We start from the raw sequence: 24,609 nt of genomic DNA on the forward strand, positions 1-24,609 counted from the left end.
GGGGGCATTATAATGGGTATGGGAAGAGGGGGCTCATATGGAAGCTGCTGAAGGACCATTATACTGTATGGGGGCATTATACTGTATAGGACAGCTATCGGGGGCATTATACTATATGAGGAGCATTATACTGTATGGGGCAGCTATGGGGGGCATTATACTGTATGGGGGCATTATACTGTATAGGACAGCTATCGGGGGCATTATACTATATGAGGAGCATTATACTGTATGGGGCAGCTATGGGGGGCATTATACTGTATGGGGCATTATACTGTATGGGGCAGCTATGGGAGGCATTATACTGTGTGGGGGCAGCTGTGTGGAGCATTATACTGTGGAGGCAGCTATGGGGGGCATTATACTGTATGTGGCAGCTATGGAGTGCATTATACTGTATCGGGGCATTATACAGTATGTGGCAGCTATGGGGGCATTATACTGTATGGGTGGCATTATACTGTATGCTATGGGTGGCAATATACTGTGGTGGCCGCTATGGGGGGCATTATACTGTGTGGTGGCAATATACTATGGGGGCAGCTATGAGAGGCATTATACTGTGGGGCAGCTATGGGGGACATTATACTGTGGGGGCAGCTATGGGGAGCATTATACTGTGCTGGTCAGCTATGTGGGGCATTATACTATGTGGGTGCAGCTATGGGGGGTGCATTATACTGTGTGGGGGCAGCTATGGGGGCATTATACTGTGTGGGGGCAGCTATGGGGAGCATTATACTGTGGAGGCAGCTATGGGGGCATTATACTGTGGGTGCAGCTATGGATAGCATTATACTGTGATGGTCAGCTATACTGTGGGGGCAGCTATAGGTGTCAATATACTATGAGGCAGCTATGAGAGGCATTATACTGTTGGGGCAGCTATGGGGGGCATTATACTGTGGGGGCAGCTATGGGGAGCATTATACCGTGTGGGGGCAGCTATGGAGAGCATTATACTGTGGAGGCAGCTATGGCGGTGATTATACTGAGGGCGCATCCATGGGGTCTGTCGGGCAAGGCGGCTGGGCATAGGCGTGCGCAGAGGTCTGGTGGTGTTGGGGAGGGGTAGGGGGGCCCAAACTGAATTCTTGCACCAGGGTCCATGAGCCTTTAGCTACGCCCCTGCTTGCCTGATACCCCGACCTCTGCTTGCCTGACTATTTTTTGGATCATCTTTGTACCTTGCTTTTGTATATCTTTGTATCTTTGGCACCTAGGAAGACTGCCCAGTGAACCACGACCTGTGGGCTTTAGGCCGCAATGTCCATACCTTCTCACCGAGGTCCCTGGTGATTTCCGGAGGTCCGTTAGTCTCCGCGTTACTGGGTCAGCCAGTGCTAACACCTAGTTGCAGCTATATGATTTACATTTTCATTACATTGTCATTTTTTTCATTCATATACATAGCTGATTTTTTAATTCTGCTTAGCTTTTCTCTGTTGTCAAACATGTGACCTAAAAAGCTTTGCTCTAAATCCCGATTTCATTCATTAGTCAACAATCTAAAGCAGGGCTTCTCAACCTTTATCCACTGGGCTTTCACTAGCCAGAAGTTGGTGATGCCTTGGCCTCACCATTAGTCAAAGTCCATGGCAAAAATGTAAAATATATCTCTATTTATCTTTGATTTGTCTTCTGAATTAGGGAACAAAGTGCAAAAGAGTAATTTGTATTGCTAAACCACATTATACTAGTGTGTGGGGCACTATGGTGGCAACATACTGTGTGGGGAGGCACAATGGGGGCATTTTACTATGTGGGGAGGCAGTGCGGAGGCATGATACTGTGTGGAGAGGTACTATGGGGGCATTATTTTACCTCTTGCCATAAAAGAGGTGGCCCACTGATGACATGTTTGCATTTGTCCCACCAATATATTAAAACGGCCCTGCTCACAGATTGAGAAGAACTGCTCTAAAGTATATGGGGCCTAGCAGAATCTTATATTGTTAGGGCAAACATGAATTAAACGGGTGGGATCTTACCCGCTTAATGCCACAGGTCCCCCAAAGATAAAACACACCAGAGGTGTCTTCTGAAATGTCATATTCTACTAAATCAAATATCCACACTCACGTTCCTGACCCTTTTAGTACTGCCCCCTATATTTTACACTTTATTCACCACTCACTATACTCAGTACTGCCCCCTATATTTCACACATATTATTACTACTTGCACATTATACACTATTCATTTACTTTTTACTACATATCCCATGCACCACACGCCACTCTCCTCAAGGCTAGTGGGAGTGGCTATTATTATTTAAACACACATGTGCACTATCCTTCAGCAGCATTTTTGACCTGGCTGCGTCCTGTTGGGATTATACCTGCCCAATTTGTGAGTATGGCCATTTTTTGTGTTTTTAATCTTATTATATGTCCCACTTTTTTTCTGTGGATAGCTTCAAGTTTGGAACGAAAAGTTCCAGTTAGGGACTCGCAAGTGTGGGGATCCTTGACGAGGATTGCGAGCTTGCATTCTTTTGGCCAAAATTACAACCAATACCCCATGTATTTTCCATGTTTACTTGTATTATATTTACTACTTTTTGGACGCAGCCAGGTTTTCAATGCTGGGAGAGCATGGTGTGTTGCGGTCTGGCATAGCAAGCAGGGCAGCCCGCTCTATGTACTATCATGGCGTTACAAATAGGCTGCTACCAGGCTATATAGGCTGTGCCTCATGATTTACGCATTAGCCCTCCATGTTTTACACACTGCACCCACACTTCATGCATCACTCACGTTCCTGACCCTTTTAGTACTGCCCCCTATATTTTACACTTTATTCACCACTCACTATACTCAGTACTGCCCCCTATATTTCACATATATTATTACTACTTGCACATTATACACTATTCATTTACTTTTTACTACATATCCCATGCACCACACGCCACTCCCCTCAAGGCTAGTGGGAGTGGCTATTATTATTTAAACACACCTGTGCACTTTCCTTCAGCAGCATTTTTGACCTGGCTGCGTCCTGTTGGGATTATACCTGCCCAATTTGTGAGTATGGCCATTTTTTGTGTTTTTAATACTAAATAAAATATGCATGTTACTGTGAAAGTTTGGGTTGATAGTGACCATACAATCCAATGTGTATGGTTACCTTTAGTGTTGAGTGAATCTATTTTTATCATTTTTTCGCATTTTTCAGTGGATTAAATATATTCACATGACTATATTATATCAGTTTATATGGTGTTATAGTTAATATGCCAGGCAGAGCTGAGCCCTCCTTAAGGGCATGAAGAAGGCATTTTGTCATGACAGGATTAGCCAGCACAAACGATAGAAAAGTAAATTGATGTGAGTAGAACATTTTAAGGTTTTCTTTGATGTTCTTTGCTTCTTCTTTCACATATTTTGAATTCTTTGAAACTCGTTCAAGAAACTTAACCTATTGTAGTGTGTAAAATGTAAAGGAATATTCACCAGAATATCAAAATCTTTAACACAGCCACAGATTTTCAAGCTTGTAGAATTTTTTTTTTTTTTACTGTAATGTAACCACCACCAAGACACCAGGCAGGATGGGGTCCTGTGGATATTCCAGCAATTTCTGAGATGGGAATAACCCTTTTATACATTTGCATAAACGCCACCCCTTTTGCGGGTTTGGTTAACTTAACTGTTATGTGAAAATTGGAATTGTTGGTAAGTATGAATATGTTATCTGTAAATAATCTTTAGAATTGGTTTATATATTTTATTATATATTTATATTTTAAAGTTGAGAAATGGATTAAGAGGAAACATTTAAAATGCACATTCTTAAAGAGGACCTGACCTGTCACTTGGTCATATAAGTTGAACTGGTTTACTGACCTGAAACGCTCTGTCTCCCTGATTACAGCACTGTTTTTCCTAGCCCCCCCCCCCCATTCCAAATAATATGGCCCACTGTTGTGTTGGCTCCCTATATGCTAATTTGCTGTGGTTAGCAAAGAGGTGGAGCTAGATTCACAGCTTCTGATGCTGACCAATTAGTGCAAGGCAGTTTGAGAATAGTTCACACCCTGTTGGCTAACTACAGCAAATTAGCATATAGGGAACCAAAACAACAGTGGGCCATATATCCCGAACCGGGGGCTCCAGGAAAAAAATAAATACATTGCTATTCAGGTCAGTTAACCTGTTCAACTTATATGATTTAGTAACAGGTCCTCTTCAAAAAGACCCCATTGCAAGCAGATTACTTTAAATTAGGTCATCAATTAGATGTCCTTATTTCACTAAGCAGGTTGGGTGCAGTTGCATCCATGAAACATTTTTCTTTGAACTCCTGATCAGAGGGCTGTAGAGAAGCGAATGTTATATGTGAAAGAAGTGCCAAGTCTCTCCAGAGTTTTGACCTGGTGGGCACCCGAAATCACTTGTGAGCACATTTTAGCGTGGCCTTTTAGCTTAGCTTTAATATGTCTAATTTTTATACTGCCAGCCATTAGGCTGGGCTGGATATGCATGGCAATTTTTTATTTTTCGTTTACGGTGTATTTTTTTCACACGTGTTTTCAGGGTCCAGTTCCCCAATGGGCGTCCCTCCTAGAGGTCTACGGGGGTATGCGTGGCCATTAGGTACCTTACTCTCTGCAACCGGGTCCCCCTTCAGGAGGACCAAATCTAGACTTTTGACCTCTGGCAGATGTGTAGGTGGCAGAATATGCAAATGCCAGAGCAGAGACGAGGCTATTGATCCCTGATCCCTGCAGATCCTGCTGTTCCAGAGGGTTTGGGGAATAGGTCGTGGGGCTCTTTTACCTTTGGAGAGGGCTTGCATTAGACCGCATCCTTGTGAGTGCTTTTTTTGTGTGGCACGCTATGCTTTTTTGTGGCACTTTAGAGGAGAAAACACAATCTCGGACTTTCAATAAAAATAAATGTGATAAAATAAAGAAGAAATTTACCCTTTTTTTCCAAACAGCCAAACTAAGGGAGTTCAGGAGGCCATTCTGTGGGTGCGTAGTGTTAGTACGACATATGATAAAGGCCATAATCTAAAGAGATCAGTGTGTCCTGTGATAAATTATTTGAGGATAATGCAGGCAATACGTAGTTATACAGATCCTTCATACAAATGTACTGTATCTGACCTATGCCTGAATAGTCTGATTCTCTGCGGCCTAGTGTTGCAATTACAGCAAACTTGCAAAATAATTTCATGCTCTGCTGCAAACAGATGGCACCGTTTTCAATATCTATTTCCAGACTTCTCTATTTGATATAAAGCAGTGTGAAGCTGTTATAACTAAAATCAGTCGTAGAATGTCATTTGCTCTCTAATAAACATTAGTTAATAAAATGAAAATCAGAGAGTCGTATATTTATCAATGAGCACAGCAGGCTTGTTCCTGCAGGAGACAAAGATTGAGACAAGACACTTTTCCAAACAGCATGTGTTCCAACGGTATTCAATTTCAATAGCAAAATAAGTGAATAACACGTTTAAACCCTTCCCACCGCATCCATTTTTACGGATTTTCATTTTTGCTTTTTCCACCCCACCTTCTAAAACCATAACTTTTTTATTTTTCCGTTGATATAGCTGTATGAGCGGTTGTTTTATTGCGGGATACGTTGTATTTTTTCATGGCACCATTTATTGTAAGATATAATGTACTGGGAAAGTGGAAAAAAACATCTTTGCGGGTTGGAATGGTAAAAAAAATTGTGATTTCTCCATTGTGTTTAGGTTTCGTTTTTACGGCGTCACCATGCATGTTGTTGCAGTGTTAGGCTGGGTTCACACGACCTATTTTCAGGCGTAAATGAGGCGTATTATGCCTCGATTTACGCCTGAAAATAGGGCTACAATACGTCGGCAAACATCTGCCCATTCATTTGAATGGGTTTGCCGACGTACTGTGCAGACGACCTGTCATTTACACGTCGTCGTTTGACAGCTGTCAAACGACGACGCGTAAATTGACTGCCTCGGCAAAGAAGTGCAGGGCACTTCTTTGCAACGTAATTTGAGCCGTTCTTCATTGAACTCAATGAAGAGCAGCTCAAGATTTACGAGCGTCACAGACGCCTCGCATAATAAGAGGAGGAGCATTTACGGCTGAAACGAGGCAGCTGTTTTCTCCTGAAAACAGTCTGTCTTTTCAGACGTAAAAGCCTCTCATCGTGTGCACATACCCTTACATCCATATTTGCAGTTGACAATATAATTTAAATACAAACGTCTTATAGATCCATCTTGTGGATCTGTATTTGAAGGCTCCATTGACTTTTGGTGGAATAATACAGCTGTCATAAAATCTCTAATAGAGCATGGTGCATATTTTAAAATTCAGATTAGAGATAGAAGTACAGCCATATAAAATAAGGCCGCGTGAATAAATTCATTGATTAATATTAGCTTTATACTGACTGAAACCTTATTAATGCGTGAATAATACAGATCCTGAACACGGTCATGTGAATAAGGGCGGCATAGTTCGAGGTATTGTCTATTTTCTAGCGACATACATACACACACACACTATATAGCCACTGTGACCTTTGCAGTGACATAGGATAAGATAATGCCACTCATTGCAGCTTGCATAGTCTTAAAGCCGCTCTGAATTAAATATTGATCTGGTCATTAATAGACATGTGGGTAAGCCATATATTATCTTCATTGACCTGTGTGGGAGACTAATGAATTAGTAATTGTCCATAACAATGCAATCTGGCTGCTAAAACTGTGTGCGTAGAGTGCCAGAATATTTTTACATTGCATATATGCATTAGGGTATGTGCACACGCTCGCTACCTTTTACGTCTGAAAAGACAGACTGTTTTCAGGAGAAAACAGCTGCGTCGTTTCAGACGTAAATGCTCCTCCTCGCATTTGCGAGGCGTCTCTGACGCTCGTAAATCTTGAGCTGCTCTTCATTGACTTCAATGAAGAACGGCTCAAATTACGTTGCAAAGAAGTGTCCTGCACTTCTTTGCCGAGGCAGTCAATTTACGCGTCGTCGTTTGACAGCTGTCAAGCGACGACGCGTAAATGACAGGTTGTCTGCACAGTACGTCGGCAAACCCATTCAAATGAATGGGCAGATGTTTGCCGACGTATTGTAGCCCTATTTTCAGACGTAAAACGAAGCATAATACGCCTTGTTTACGTCTGAAAATAGGTCGTGTGAACTCAGCCTTAGTCTAACTTCAATAGCATGAAGATGGTCTGAGACCCCATTCCAATTTTGCTACAGTGCCCCATGATTACTCCATATGAGTAAATTCTTTTTAGCACTTTGTGGACCCAGTACTTGTCTAACCACGTGGCAAGCAGGAGGGGTTTGCATACTAAAGTACTAATCTCATCCATTTAATTTAGGAAGCATCGGCCTCTATGAAAATATAACATTTTAAACAAATGTATCTATGCACTATTATTAAAAACTATTTGTAACTTAAAGAGGATCTGTCCGCTCTCCTTCCATGTCTGTTTTAGTAAATACTTGTGGGCCCCATAAATAAACAATTCTGGGCAATTGGGTGTTACCATTCCATTCAAAGAGGCGTGTCCCTACACAGTCAGCACTGATTGGACATTGTCAGTCTGTATAGGGACACACCCCCCCAACCAGTAACACCCAGTTGTCAATTTTTTTACCATAAATTTGTAGGAGGAATAACAGAGGAACAGCACAATGTAGAGTTCTAAAAAAATATGCTCCAGAATTGTTATAGTATGTGGAATACAAGTATTTACTAAAACAGACACGTCAGAAGAGCTGACAGATCCTCTTTAAATTGCAAGTTAATTTGGCTGCCTTATTAAGCCATTGTTAACTAAAATTAGAAGGTTAGTGGTAGATTTATGGCCAGAAATGGGTCAGGTTGATATCTCTGCATATGGTTAAATTAAAAGGAAGGTTTTAGTTTGGTAGAGTTACATTAATGATTACATATAAGATTCTTCCTTATCTAACATTAATCAGGCATACTATAATGAGAGGCTGACACAAGATTGTGATCATCACTAATTTCCAAATCCTGAGAATAATTAAAACAGATGAGAAAAAAGTAGTGGTTTCATGAAAGCCGACAAAGACTACCCTATCATTATTTACAGCTCGCCTTTATGTGTCTGTTCATGATAATAAAAAGAAAACAGCAAAGAAAAATGATCTTAGGAAACAGAGCAGAAAACAGAATGAGTATTTTGGAAGAAAATCTAGGTCAGGTAGCAGTAGGATTTGGTCATCATCATAATACTAGAAAATAAAGTGACAATGCTAGAATCAGCATTAGCCTATAATTCTCTAGTGACTGGGCATCACAGAGAGGGTATGTACTGGATTAGCGGCAGAAATTTTCCGCAGCAAATCCGTAGGGAGCAGATTTACTTGCAGATTTGCTGCTGCAGATCGGCTAAAAAAATCAGTATTCTCACCTCACAATCTTCTGCCGCTCCCTTGGTAACGCTAGCTTGGTCCCCTGCCAGTATATGTGTTCTGGCCTCCAGTAATGACATTGTCATATGTGACCGCTGCAGCCTGTGATTGGCTGCAGTGGTCACGTATGTACACAACAGGTCATCACTGGAGGCCAGAACACAGGCTGATGGGGGATCAAGCTAGCGTTACCAAGGGAGCGGCAGAAGATTGTTAGGTGAGTATAATCCTTTTTTTGTTAATTTTAGAGTGGCTTCATACTCAGTTTAATTATTTTATTTTTTTAAATACCACTTTTATTTGTGGTTTTTGCAATAAGGGTTGTCCGGGCACGGGGTGGTTTTTCATACTGATGACCTATCCACACTGGGGATCCGACACCAGGACCCTGCACCAATCAGCTGTTCCGACTGCCTCCGGATGTTATGCAGTGTTCAGTGGCAGGAGCAGATGGCTCCGTACATTGTACAGCGGCCGTGCTGCAGTACTACAGCTCTGCTCCTATTCACTTATAGTTGCTATACTATGACCAAAATCATCATCTTCTTTCAACGACATCCGGTGCCCAGAGGCAGCCGGAAACAGCTCATTGATGCAGGGTCCTGGTGTCGGACCCTCCCCAATCATATACTGATGACCTATCCTGTGGATAGCTCATCAGTTGGTCTTGTTCCCGGACAACCCCTTTAATATCGGGTACTGAGGCCAGTGCATAGCCATTTTTAATACCTGGCATTACTGCCGCGTGACTTTATTCGAGCAGGTATAGGTGAGTTTTAAGTTATTCTATAAACTAGGTTGTTATGACCATCCAGATTATTACTATCACTGTAAACCGAGAAAACTTCCCTTAGATGCTACAATAAAACCATATCAACCATTTTATAGAAAAAATACAAAAATCTCTATTTAAAGACACACGAACAGTTGTACATACCGTCTTAAAAGAACACACCCATAAAAACAAATGTACAAAAAGTACACACAAGGACAGTGTATATCATGGGGCAGGGTAAAAAATGGTGATAGCACAAGTCAATTTCAAAATTGACATACTATACTGTAAGTACACCCACTATATGCACGACCATAATTCACATAATAGGACCATAGTTACACATAACAAAGTTAATATAGATACTTATCAAAGAACCATAGGACCCTATATTGCATGATACTTCACCCACCATAAGCCATATTTACTGCCAATTGTCTTTAAATAAAGTTTTTTATATTTTTTCTATACAATGGTTGATATGGTTTTATTATTTTATTTATCTTTTATGGGTTCCCATATGCAAATCAGTATATATTGATTATATGACCTTTAAATAATAGGTATTCTTTCTCAGTTTAATTATTACTATCACTGTGTCACCCTATTACAGGAAGCTTAAGTCATGTGGTTAAATATTATTGATAGAATGGAACATGGAGTATCAGAGATTTAAAGGGGTTCTTTCGATGAATAAAGTGATGGCTTTACGTTAGGAGACGTCATCATTTCCTTAGTGTTGGGGTCTGACATGGTCTGCAGGTCTAGTTAAACGCTGAGACGCCTTCACGACGCTCTCAGCCACCTACTGCACATAGAACGACTGCACAGGATGGAGTTATGCTGCAGTTCCCTGCACAGCAGGTGACCAGGAGTGCAGCTGCGCGGGAGAATTGCCAAAGGAGCCCCAGTGATCAGAATGTTATAGCATATTCTAGCAATATGCCATAGCATTCTAAGGCCCTGTTCACACAGAGTTTTTTGATGCGGAAACCGCGGACACGTTTTTTTACCGTGAGTGGTAAAAAACGCTTGCGGTAAAAAGAAGCGTCATGCCCTATCTTCGGGTGTTTACTTCTCTGACCTCCTATTTACATCACTGGGAGGCAGAGAAAACGGAATTTTGTGGCAGAATTTTTCTCCTGCAAAAAACTCTGCATGAAATACATCCACTATGGTCCTTGTACAGAAATGTTCATCATCATCATCGGTGGCCGAGTTTGCTTATCACCATTCAACAAATATAACTGCTTATACTCTTGCTAATTTTTTATTAAATTGCTAGATTTGTGGAGGCTGCCTGGAACCTGGCTATACCTATGGTGTCTGTTCCCTTTAAGGGTATGTTCACACGGCAGCGTCCAATACTCCTGAAATTACGGAGCTGTTATCAGGCGAAAACAGCTCCTGAATTTCAGACGTAATTGCTCGTACTCGTGTTTTTCGCTGCGTCCATTACGGACGTAATTGGAGCTGTTTTTCAATGGAGTCAATGAAAAACGGCTCCAATTACGTCTCAAGAAGTGACATGCACTTTTGACAGCAGCGCGTAAAAAAAAAAGCCTGTGTGCACAGAATATCGTAACCCCATTGATTTCAATGGGCAGATGTTTGCCGGCGGTTTGGAATCGTATTTTCGGACGTAATTCGAGGCGTAAAACGCCTGAATTACGTCCGTAAATAGGGCGTGTGAACATACCCTTATAAGCATGTCCTACATTCCACAGCTCCACATGGCACCCTTTAATCCAAAAGCCTGAATGTATTTTAGATCCATCCTGTTTTTTATTGGCTAGTGGCAAACTATCCCCGAAGACTGCAATTTCCATCACACACTGTTCAGCTTGATTGAACGTCTGCAGGATGCCAATAAGAAAGATGAATTTAAATAATAGAAAACATCTTCCCTGAGCATTAAATTAACTTTTTATCTTTTTCTTGAGATTTTCTTCCGACTTGTGTACAAATCTCGCATCTTCCGACTGCAATGTAGCGTTTCTCTATTCAGTGCAATGGGAAGTCCACAGATGCTTGTCTGCCAATATCATTATGATTCTGCGCAGTTTGGTGTGAGAAGCAGCCTGCTCTGCTTGGAGTCTGTTTTATGTTGTATTGTCTACTATTAAGATTTTTAGATTTTACAACTATTTAAAGGTTATGTCCACCTTCGCAAACAATTTTTCTAATGTATCTAAATGAAAAATGAAGCAACTTTGTGTGATTAAAAATGCTTCTATCTTTGATTATTGTATGTTCAATGTATTGTGAGTATGTTCTCACATGACTGTATGGTCTCGTATTCTTATGGTATTTTTTCTATGTATCAAAAATTTAATAAAAAGAGAATTCATAAAAAAATAAAAATGTTTCTATCATTTTTGTTTCTACAGCTCCAATGCAGACCTATGCATCTCTATGGTAGCAGACAACAAACAAACACTGTGTCATCTGATTCTTCAGTGATTCTCTGTTTTATTTGTCCTCTACTTCTTGCTAACATATCAAATGTATGTAGGGGACAGATGTAAGGCTGTGCGACTGCACGGTCAGACTGCACAGGGTTTGTTTGTTGTCTGTTACCATGGAAATGCAAAGGTCTACAGAGAAAATTTGAATCAAGGCATAATGCAAAGTTGCTTAATTTTTCATTTTAGATGTATTGAAGCAATAAAATAAATGGCTTTGGCGGTGGACATAGTCTTTAGGAGCTGGATCATCAATTGTTATTTCGTAGTCCTGATGTCTGGGCAATGTGTAAGCACCTTGGATACCTCTAAACATATTTCAAAGTATTTACAACCATGTGTGGTCTTTGTTCACTGCTTGTTTATTAGATTGAAAAAGGAAGTGGTGCTCGATTGTTATTTTCCTATAGATATGAATGATAAATCAATACAATTAAGGGCACATTTATAGAAAAAAAAATTGCTGCCAACATTATATTCGTGTAGATGTGGAACAGAACATGATTAATGTATGTGTAATTTGTATATATATAGATAGATAGATAGATAGATAGATAGATAGATAGATAGATAGATAGATAGATAGATAGATAGATATGTATATATATTGTAATGATGGGGGTAGGGAAATGGACAAGTGAGCCCTAATCTGTCCCTGCCTACTTGCAACGACCCGCCCTAGGCGACGGGGTACAACTGGGCGGCGGTCCCTACGCTCAGTAAGTGCACGAGACAAACAGACAAGGGAACACAAAGCAAAGGGAAAGGGGCAGTTGCCCACGGCAACACCGTGAGCAACAAGAGTGGTGAACGAGCCGAGTCAAACCAGGAGTGTACGAGGTACCAAACGCAGAGCAGGAGAGTAGTCAGTAAGCCGGGGTCAGTATGGAGCAGGATCAAATAGATAGAAGCTGTAGCTAGGCCAGGAAACCACACGAGAAGAAACACAAGCAAAGGAGGAACAGGAAAGGCAGGCATAAATAGACAGAGGGCGGGAGCTAGCTCCGTCTGGCCAGGCTGCGATAGGCTCTCCCACTCCTAAGCCTGCCATCCTGAGTGGTGGAAGATGGAGTCAGTCTCAGAGACATAGACTCAGGTGCAGACTGATTACCTATGGGCGTATCCACAGAAGTTGTGCCTGGCAGATCCTTTACATATATAGATATATATTTATATATATTCTGTCACTTTTTCCCTGTTTTTCTTGTACCAATTTTGTGTTTGTGGTTAACAATATATTGCATGCCTGATGATAAGATTTGCGCCATTTCTGCAGATATAAACATAATACCAAAAGGTAATTTCTCAGTAATATACAAAATACCTGTATGTAGGTACAACCTTTAGAACACAAACTTATATGACAAAACTCATTCACTTTTGTTCTGCGTACTTTTGAAGTAGAATCTGCTGTTATTTCTATGGTATTAATATTATTTTTCTATCTTTTGCAGGTAAAAAACAAACAAACAATAAAATTCAACTTTTTTTTAAATCTCTTTAATAATTTTTAGAAAGTGATAAAACACAGGGCAAGACATTGCCTCATTACAAATTACAGCAAAGATACAATGCAGTCATCAAGACGAAGAGACAAATCAATAAAGAACCATCCCCCCCCCCCCTATTGCCACCTACTCACAAGAAAGTTATATGGCTGGACTACTTTTCCTGTACCCATAACGATCAGCTTTATGAGACAACGTTGAGCTTCCCTGAATGAAAGCAATATATAGTTATGTCCCCAAAGATATAGTAAAATAAAATGTAATGCTTTGAAACATGTATTATTTTATTTCTACACTAATCTTCTATATATTATTGAAATGTTATTATAAAAGGAAGGTACCCTTTAATTCCACTAAAGGAAGCATTAGACTAGAGGTTTTATTTGCAGGATGCTGGTGACTACGCTGCCAATAATGTGATTTTTGTAATTGTATTCTCCTGAGTAGTGTACACAAGCGGCAATGTACAATAATAGAATAACTTTGTGGCTCATATCTCCATGGTGAAGGGAATATAGGTAATTACCTCGATATGTGACTCACAGGCTTTATCGGTACATTCTGCAGATCCACCCTCTATAGCAGCTCTGACATCATTGCAGAAGAAAATAATTCCCTTTATGTCCCTTTATGTTTCATGATATTTTAACTTATTAAAACTCAAGGAATGACAGTGCAACCAACTACTGACGGGAGCTCGGTAATATCATAGTTGTATGGAGAACATCTGCGTGCTGATGCTAATTGCCAGTCAATAAAAGGCATTTTAAGTGACAATCCTATTCAATTTTAGTAGAGCCATGAACTTTCACCAGACATTACCAGAGAAATAATCCAGATTATTGTGTGGTTATTTGTGTTAGATGAGTGGGGGTTTAACATGTGCACTCCTTAATTGTTTTTGTAAGTGTTTTTTGTACTTTTGGAGGATCTTGGAAAACCCCTTTAACCCCTTCCCGACATGCGCCGTACATGTACGGCGCTGTCGGGAGGTGCTTCCCGCAAAGCGCCGTACATGTACGGCGCAGTGATTGTGCGGGCTCAGAAGCAGAGCCGGCACCATCACCGCGGGGTGACAGCTGTATTATACAGCTGGCACCCTCCTGTAACTGCCAGGACCGGAGCTATTCTCCGATCCGTCAGATTAACCCCTCAGATGCTGCGCTCAATAGAGCGCAGCATCTGATAGGTTTTCACCCTACCGGCAACCCAGTGATGTAATCGCTGGGTTGCTGTGGCAATCGGACGCCAGAAAATGGCGTCCGAGTCTGCCTTGTACGGGAGCCCATGAGGACCCGCCTTCGGCGTGTCCTCATAGGCTTGCTGTCTGACAGCGCTAATACACTGCACTTCGTATGTAGTGCAGTGTATTAGAGTAGCGATCGGGGCATCAGGCCCTCATGTTCCCTAGTGGGACAAGTCAGAAAAGTAAATAAAAGATAATACAAATGTGGTAAAACAATAAAAACACACACATTTCAAATAAAAATAAAGCTAAACTGACTTTTTTCCCATAGTAAGTATTTTATTATGGGAAAAACCGTAAAAATTAAAAAAACTATACATAATTGGTATCGCCGCGTCCGTAACGACCCAAACTACAAAACTATTATGTAATTTATCCCGCACGGTGAACGCCGTAAAAAAAAAACATGAAAAACAACGCCAGAATCTTTGTTTTTAGGTCACATCTCCTTCCAAAAAATGCTATAAAAAGTGATCAAAAAGTCACATTTACTCCAAAATAGTACTAATAAAAACGGCAATCCGTCCCGCAAAAAATAATCCCTGACACCGTTTAGTGCACGCAAAAATAAAAAAGTTATGGGTCTTAGAATATGTCGACACAGAAAACAAATGATTTTATAAAAAAAGTGATTTTATTGTGCAAAAGCCGCAATACATAAAAAAAACTATATAAATTTGGTATCGCCGTAATCGTATCGACCCGCAGAATAAAGCGAACATGTAATTTAGGACGCACTGTGGATGCCGATAAAAAAAACAATAAAAAACGATTCCAGAATTGCTTGTTTTTGGTAATTTCCTTTACCAAAAAATGAAATAAAAAGTGATCAAAAAGTCGCATGTGTTCTAAAATGGTACCAATAAAATCTACAGCCCGTCTCGCAAAAAACAAGCCAGCACACCGCTCAATCAACTGAAAAATAAAAAAGTTACGGCACTAGTAATGCGGTGATGAAAAAACATCACAATGCGCAGGCCGGAGGGGAACATTCCGTCAGATTCAGGGCCCTAGTATTTAGGAATTAGGAAAGGGAAGGGACATCACACATCCGCTGGAAGCGAGGGCGCCCGTATTATACCAGCGCAAAACTTTCCCAGTAATATTTCCAAAACTATGAAGGAGAAAAAGTCCCCAAAAGGTGCAGAGCGTTACAGAAGGGGGATAAGAAAGAAAACCGTTTATCAGTGTGACACCGGCCTGCGCATAACGGATCGCTTCACATCGTAACACACCTATGGATAATTGTATTATTTACCCCATTATTATACCCTCTTATTATGCCCTGATGTACTCCTCACAGTTTACATATACCCTGATGTACTCCTCACAGATTACATATACCCTGATGTACTCCGCACAGATTACATATACCCTGATGTACTCCTCACAGATTACATATACCCTGATGTACTCCGCACAGATTACATATACCCTGATGTACTCCACACAGATTACATATACCCTGATGTACTCCTTACAGATTACATATACCCTGATGTACTCCTCACAGATTACATATACCCTGATGTACTCCTTACAGATTACATATACCCTGATGTACTCCTTACAGATTACATATACCCTGATGTACTCCTCACAGATTACATATACCCTGATGTACTCCGCACAGATTACATATACCCTGATGTACTCCACACAGATTACATATACCCTGATGTACTCCTTACAGATTACATATACCCTGATGTACTCCTCACAGATTACATATACCCTGATGTACTCCTTACAGATTACATATACCCTGATGTACTCCACACAGATTACATATACCCTGATGTACTCTGCCCAGCTTACATATACCCTGATGGACTCCGCACATATTACATATACCCTGATGTACTCCTCACAGATTACATATACCCTGATGTACTCCACACAGATTACATATACCCTGATGTACTCTGCACAGCTTACATATACCCTGATGTACCCCGCACAGATTACATATACCCTGATGTACTCCGCACAGATTACATATACCCTGATGTACCCCGCACAGATTACATATACCCCTGATGTACTCCGCACAGATTACATATACCCCTGATATACTCCGCACAGATTACATATACCCCTGATATACTCCGCACAGATTATATATACCCTGATGTACTCCGCACAGATTACATATACCCCTGATATACTCCGCACAGATTACATATACCCCTGATGTACTCCGCACAGATTACATACGCCACCACATTATAAACTGAAATACCAGCAAAACCCCAAACAGAACTATTACCAAGCAAAATCCATGCTCAAAATGGCGGTCTATTCCTTCTTAGCCCTACAGTGTGCCCAAACGGCAATTTATGTTCACAAGTAAGGCATTACCATACCCGGAAGAACCCGCTTAACAATTTATGGGGTAAGATTCTATAGGGGCACAACATATTGTGCAGTGCATGGGCAGATCAGTGGAGAAATTGCAATTTTCACTTTGCACCATCCACTGCGTATTCATTTCTGAAAAACACCTGTGATGTCTAAATTCTCACTACACCCCTTGATAAATGCCTTTAGGGGTGTAGTTTCTAAAACGGGGTCACTTTTGTTTGGTACATCAGGGGTTTTGCAAATGCAACATGGCGTCCGCAAACCATTCCAGCAAAATCTACGCTCCAAAAGATAAATACCGCTCCTTTTCTTCTGAATGCTCCCATATACGTAAATAGCCTATTATAACCACATATGGGGTGTTACCGTACTCGGGAGAAATTACTTTACAAATGTTGGGGGGCTTTTTCTTCTCTATTCCTTGTAAAAATGAAAAATGTTGATCTAAAACTACATCTTGTTGGAAAAAAAAAATATTTTTCATTTTCATAGCTTAATTCTAATTAATTCAGCAAAAAACCTTTGGGATCAAAATTTTCACTATACCCCTAGATGATTCCTCAGGGGGTGCAGTTTCCCAAATGGAGTCACTTTTGGGGTGTTTCCACTGTACTAGTACTACAGGGGCTCAGCAAATGTGACATGGCGCCCAGACACTATCCAAAATCCAAATGGTGCTAGTTCCATTCTGAGCCCTACCGTGTGTCCAAACAGTCTTTATGGCCACATGTGGGGTATTGTTTTACTCGGGAGAAGTTGCTTTACTAATTTTACGGTGATTTTTCTCCTTCAGTCCTTGTGGAAATGAAAAAAAAATTAGCTAAACCTACATTTTATTTGAAAAAATGTAGATTTTCATTTTCACAGCCTAATTCCAAAAATTTCTGCAAAAAACCTGTGGGGTCAAAATGCTCACTATACCCCTAGATAATTTCCTCAAGGGGTATAGTTTCCAAAATGGGGTCACTTGTTGGGAGTTTCCACTGTTTTGTCCCCTCAGGAGCTTTGCAAATGTGACATGGCCTCCGCAAACCATTCCTGCAAAATTTGAACTCCAAGAGCCAAATGGCGCTCTTTCCCTTCTAAGCCCTGCCGTGTGTCCAAACAACCGTTTATTACCACATGTGGGGTATTGTTTTACTCGGGAGAAATTTCTTTACAAATTTTATGGTGCTTTTTCTCCTTTAGTCCTTGTGGAAATGAAAAAAAATTAGCTAAACCTACATTTTATTTGAAAAAAATGTAGATTTTCATTTTCATGGCCTAGTTCCAAAACTTTTTGCAAAAAAACTGGCCGGTCAAAATGCTTGCTACACCCCTAGATAAATTCCTCGAGGGGTATAGTTTCCAAAATGGGGTCACTTGTTGGGGGTTTCCACTGTTTTGTCCCCTAGGGGGCTTTGCAAATGCGACATGGCCTCCGCAAACCATTCCTGCTAAATTTGAGCTCCAAGAGCCAAATGGCGCTCTTTCCATTCTAAGCCCTGCCGTGTGTCCAAATAACCGCTTATTACCACATGTGGGGTATTGTTTTACTCGGAAGAAATTGCTCTACAAATGTTGTGGTGCTTTTTCTACTTTAGTTCTTTTGGAAATGAAAAAAAATTAGCTAAACCTACATTTTATTTGAAAAAATTTAGATTTTCATTTTCATGGCCTAGTTCCAAAAATTTTTGCAAAAAAACTGGCCTGTCAAAATGCTTGCTACACCCCTAGATAAATTCCTCGAGGGGTGTAGTTTCCCAAATGGGGTCACTTTTGGGGGGTTTCCACTGTTTTAGTTCCACAAGACCTGTTCAAAGCTGACATGGTGCCTAAAATATATTCTAATAAAAAGGAGACCCAAAATCCACTAGGTGCTCCTTTGCTTCGGAGGCCGGTGCTTCAGTCCATTACCGCACTAGGGCCATATGTGGGATATTTCCTAAAACTGCAGAACCTGGGCAATAAATATTGAGTTGCATTTCTTGGGTAAAACATTCTGTGGTACAAAAAAAATGGATTCAAAATGAATTTCTGGAAAAAAATAATGAACTTTGTAAATTTCACCTCTACATTGCCTTAATTCCTGTGCAATGTCTAAAGGGTTAAGAAACTTTCTAAATGCTGTTTTGAATACTTTGAGGGGTGCAGTTTTTAAAATGGGGTGACTTATTGGGGGTTTCTAATATCTAAGGACCTCAAAGCCACTTCACAACTGAACTGGCCCCTGTAAAAATAGCATTTTGAAATTTTCTTGAAAATGTGAGAAATTGCTGCTAAAGTTCTAAGCCGTGTAACGTCCTAGAAAAATAAAATGATGTTCAAAAAACGATGCCAATCTAAAGTAGACATATGGGGGATGTTAGTTAGCAACATTTTTGTGTGGTATAACTGCCTGTCTTACAAGCAGATACATTTAAATTGAGAAAAATGCAAATTTTTGCAATTTTTCGCTAAATTTTGGTGTTTTTCACAATTAAATACTGAATGTATCGGGCAAATTTTGCCAGTAACATAAAGTCCAATGTGTCACGAGAAAACAATCTCAGAATCACTTGGATAGGTAAAAGCATTCCAGAGTTATTACCATATAAAGTGAAACATGTCAGATTTGAAAAATGAGGCTCTGTCAGGAAGGTCAAAAGCGGCCAAAGAGGGAAGGGGTTAAGTCTCAGCAGGAAACAAGTAAACAAACACGGTCCGCAAGTCATGTCAACAAACGTTGAGCGCCGGGAATGTGAGTAGCAGTAAGTACCGTTTTTTTTTTGTTGCAGAGATATTGTTATCAGGTCTGCTACAAAAAAGGAACAACTTTTTTCTAGTTTGTTTTTTTGTTGCGGGGGATCTTGGAAAACCCCTTTAAAGCTCGTTTCACATGGCTGTAATATGGCTGTACTTTAAGGTCCACATTACGACTGCAACACCCAGAACCATCAGGGTTTTATTTAACCAAATTCAGATCATTAAAGGGTTCTATGGTGATCTAAGTTCGGTTCATTAGAACCACAGGGGTCCGGCTGTTCAGAACTTTGAAATGCTGCCATATTATGGCCGTGTGATACCACCAAGCAGACTTTCTATTTAATATATTCATTCATTTACTATAAGTGACAATGGCCAATTCCCAATAACAAAATACAGCACGCTGTGCTCGGTAGAAAAACAGACAACAGCCTGGAAATAGGATTGATATTCTGAAGAAATGTTTTTCTATTTTCCTATTTTGCTCTAATTATTTTGTGTTATTCACCCATATGTTTTAATTACATTTGGAGGATTTTATAATTAATAAAAACCAGATGTCTCATTGATAAATGAAATCGTCAAAAACAGTTAATGTATTCAACCAAGTTTTAAGAACTAAACTCATGTTGAAAAAAAATGTGGATGAAAGGTAACTAGGAACATTAAAACAAATCTCCAGGATACCACTTATTGGGGATCATTAGCTTCATTATTTGTGCGCCAATTACCTGACATTGTTTTTTTCCCACTAGAGGTTCAGATGTTTTTAGTTTATAATCATTCCACTCATGCTGTAATAGGAATGGGCTGACTCCCTGGTGAGCTTTTACACAGCAGACAATCGGAGTAAGCAAAGTTGCAGTGTAAAGCATGTAGTATGGTCAAATCAGCTACCTGATGAGACAGAAAACCACAGGCTCCAATTAGCTGTATTGACTTATCATGAGTAAGCAGGACTAAAAAACAGCTTTTCCTCTTCTCTACTGTAAGAATATTGCCAAACCAGCTTTGAGAAAAATAGCTGAGTCAGTCTCCAACAGAACTCAAGCCATATTTTGATTCTCTGACTGCTATATTCTGGGCCACCATTAGGGTAGAACAGCTGGTAAAGCCAGAGGTAGGGTTACAACCAGGCACTTATTTAGCCTTAAATGACTGGCCCAAGCAGGGGACCCTCTTCTGTGCAACCCTAATAGGTCATATGGACAGGGGTTATCCAGAGGCGTAGCTAGGTTCTCCAGCACCCGGGGCAAAGATTCAGTTTGGCGCCCCCCCCCAACCTCTTTCCCAACATCTCCTTCCCCCTCGCCGTGTTTGTTTTCTCTACCAATCGACGTGTCATTTCTTTTTATGTAACTCGAGCATAAAATTATTTGTACATTTCACAAGCAATATGGTCCTATACACAACACCAGAACCAAGCTCAGTACATATATACAGCCCCAGAAGCAAGCTCACTACATATATACAACACCAGCACAAATACAGCTCAATTTAGTGCAACCCCTGCCGTATAGGTGTGTACGGCGTAAAACTACAGCTCCCAGCATAGCCCGAACAATGGTAAGGATATGCTGGGAGATGCCGTTTCACAAAAAATAAATCCTATCATAATCATTCCACCCATCATCTCGCTGCAGATCATACAGTGACTACAGTGCTGATTAGAGGCAGAATAAACATTTACATTAAGTGACTCACCGGTGACGTCTCAGATTCTAGTTCTTTTTCTCCATTTGGTCCAGACCTCTATGATGAATTCTCCCGGTCACAGCCCATTTCTGCAGTTTGACGCTCAGATGTCTTCAGCTTCTCACTTTTCCAACATTTCTGCACCTATAAATAAATATAAAGTTATCATTATACCACACACTACGCCCCTAAATATAATAGCGCCATACACTGCACCTCTAATTATAATAGCACCATACACCGTGTCCCACACACACCGTGACCCCTGTAGATAGTGCCTGCCATAGAGCCCCTGTAGATAGTGCCCCCATATAGCCCACCCCTGTATATAGTGTCCCACAAATAACTCCCCCTATAGTGCTCTACAGATAGCCCACCCCTGTATATAGCCCCCTGTAGATATAGCCCACCCCTGTATATAGAGCTCTACAGATAGCCCAACCATGTATGCAGCCCCCTGTAGATATAGCCCACCCTTGTATATAGTGCTCCACATATAGTCCACCCCTGTATATAGTGTTTCACAGATAGCCCACCCCTGTATATAGCCCCCCCTTGTACATATAGTCCACCCCTGTATATAGTGCTCCACTAGATAGTCCACCCCTGTATATAGTGCTCCACAGATAGCCCACCTCTGTATATACTATATACAAGGGTGGGCTATCTGTGGAGCACTATATACAGGGGTGGACTATATGTACAAGGGGGCTATATACAGGGGTGGGCTTTCTGTGGAGCACTATAGGGGGAGCTATTGGTGGGATACTATATACAGGGGTGGGCTATATCTACAGGGGGACTATATACAGGGGTGGGCTATATCTACAGGGGACCATATCTACAGGGGGACCATATCTACAGGGCTGGGCTATACACCGGGGGGCTATATCTACAGTGGGGGGCTATATACAGGGGTGGGCTATACACAGGGGGGCTATATCTACAGGGGTGGGCTATACACAGGGGGGCTATACACAGGGGTGGGCTATATACAGGGGGGCTATATCTACAGGGCTGGGCTATATACAGGGGGGCTATATCTACAGGGGGCTATATACTGGGATAAGCTATCTATGGAGCACCATATACAGGGGTGGGCTATATCTACAGGGGGCTATATACTATATAGCCCACCCCTGTATTTGGTGCTCTATAGACAGCCCACTCCAGTATATAGCCCCCTGTAGATATAGTCCCCCTGTATATAGCCCAGCCCTGTAGATATAGTCCCCCTGTATATAGCCCAGCCCTGTAGATATAGTCCCCCTGTAGATAGACACCCCCCCGTAGATAAAGTCCCCCCCCCGTAGATAAAGTCCCCCCCGTGTAGACAAAGTCCCCCCCGCAGATACAGCCACACACTTCTATTACAATTAAAAAAAATATATAAATTTCAAACTCACCTTATTCCCGCTCCCACGCCGTCCGGCAGCCATGGAGACCTGCTCTCTTCTGCGCAGGTCTCCTGGGGGTTGAACGCGGCGTCTATGAAAGGCGCTGATTGGCTGGGCAGGAGAACTTTCAGTCAGTCAGCGCCTTTCATCGACGGAAGCGTCACTGGTACAAAAGGTACCAGTCGCTTCATTCGTGGAAAGGCGCTGAATGGCCGGGCACAGAACGTGCCCGGTCATTCATTGCTTCTAATTGTACCTGTGTCCTTGCGACACACGTACAATTATAGTGCAGGAGGAGGGCGCTGGCGCCCCCCTCTGAACTGCGCCCGGGGCCCGCCTGCCCCCCCCCCTAGCTACGCCCCTGGGTTATCTTTATAAGAGGAGATATACTGCCTTGCACCTATCACCCATATGAGGCAAACATGTTAAACACATATCAATAACCGAAATATAGTAAGACGTAAATTGACTCTTTTGCACATGTGGCTGCCATAGATGGTACCTTGGAGAGAGCATGACACAGTCAGATTGTTGGTAGCAGATATAAACTGGTGCCGGAATGCTGGGAGCAGGCTAGTGCCGGATTACTGGGAGCAGGCTGGTGCCGGATTGCTGAAAGCTTGCTTGTGCTGGATTATCGTAAGCAGGACTGGTCTCAGGCACTGGACTCAGGATGTAGGACTAGTCACGGACACTGGACTCGTCGCGAACGCTGGACTCGTCACAGACACTGGATTCAGGACATGATAGTCAGGATACGATACTTCGGATGCGATACTAAGAAGTACAACGTTGCTCAGGCACTGGGATACAGGAGATACAGGGCACACTTCCTATTATAGATCAGGTTATGCTGAGATAGGCTGGGGGCACAATTACTGGTGCACGCTGGCCCTTTAAGAATTACGGGTCCTTGCAGCAGGAGGCAGAGCACGCCGGCGTCCCATGGAGGAGGGAATGGGATGCCGGCAGTATGTACATACAGGCTGGCGACCGCGGCTACTGGGGGAAGGGAGATGTCGGCAGTCCACGGCCATCAGCACTATAGTACCCCCCCTCTTCTTAGGTCCAGAGCGTAAGAGGAACTTCTGATGAGAGCGGAAGCATCAATGTTCTCCTCAGGTTCCCAGGAACTCTCCTCAGGACAGCGGCCGTTGGCGCCACACATCCATATAGACAGAGGTTGGCTTTAAGTGTCAACCTCTTTAAATAATTACACAAGAGGACGTATAATTCCCTTTACCCACTACCTGGATAAAGCAACCATGTTAAACACTGGTTCATAACCCAGATGTAGCAAGACACATATTAGACACATGTGGTTTGCCTATAAAAAGGTCTTATAATACGAGACAGTTCAATAAGAGAGTATTTTAGAGGTCTGAAGGTTGTTGTATCTACACTTACCAGCGAGACTTGGCCTTAATGTGCGGCACGATGCCTTTCTGGGCTATAATGACATTTTTCAGCAGTCCCACATCTGTATGCATTTCCCGCTATAGGTGACAGGATATAATGCAGCGGCTGTTCTGATTCGGGCTTCGTACCTAGCCAAGAACATGATCTCCACAGCCATATATTTCATCACAGCAGCCAGGAACAATGGAACTTCACACTGAAGCGTTTGACATAATTCCTTTCCCGGTATATACGGCCAACTGGGAACTTCAGACCAGCTCTGGATGTTATGCTGCTCCTGGCTGTGGCTGTACTCTTAGACCCTCTCCAATATCCTCTTTCTAACATGTTCACAAGGAACTGAAAGGCTACGGCATAAAACATTAAACCAGGCTGCTATATATACCCAGTGTTGCTCTCTGATTGGTGGAAAAACAAGTCAGCTTAATGACATCACAATCAGCATGAGCAATACCTCATGGACAGTTCTATTCGGTTCTTCCGGGGTGATACTGCCCTCTGATTGGTGGAACTTTAAGGCTATTATTAGCCTGGCTATTAATGCTGCTCAGATTTTTTTATTTTTATTCTCAATGACATTTATTGCAGATACACAAAGGT

The 24,609-nt window shown here is 41.6% G+C and overlaps 1 long non-coding RNA gene across 1 annotated transcript in view; it reads left to right on the forward strand.

Annotated features, from left to right (window-relative positions):
- Window positions 1-13,437, forward strand: part of LOC142759225 (uncharacterized) — a 45,624-nt gene extending 32,187 nt beyond the window's left edge. Inside the window, exon 2 of the long non-coding RNA XR_012883108.1 lies at window positions 13,111-13,437. This is a non-coding gene — a long non-coding RNA (uncharacterized LOC142759225). The remainder of the gene's footprint in view (window positions 1-13,110) is intronic.
- The last annotated feature ends 11,172 nt before the right edge of the window (window positions 13,438-24,609 follow it).

This window comes from Rhinoderma darwinii, chromosome 4 (assembly GCF_050947455.1).
Source record: "Rhinoderma darwinii isolate aRhiDar2 chromosome 4, aRhiDar2.hap1, whole genome shotgun sequence".
In the NCBI taxonomy this organism is placed as follows: Eukaryota; Metazoa; Chordata; class Amphibia; order Anura; family Rhinodermatidae; genus Rhinoderma; species Rhinoderma darwinii.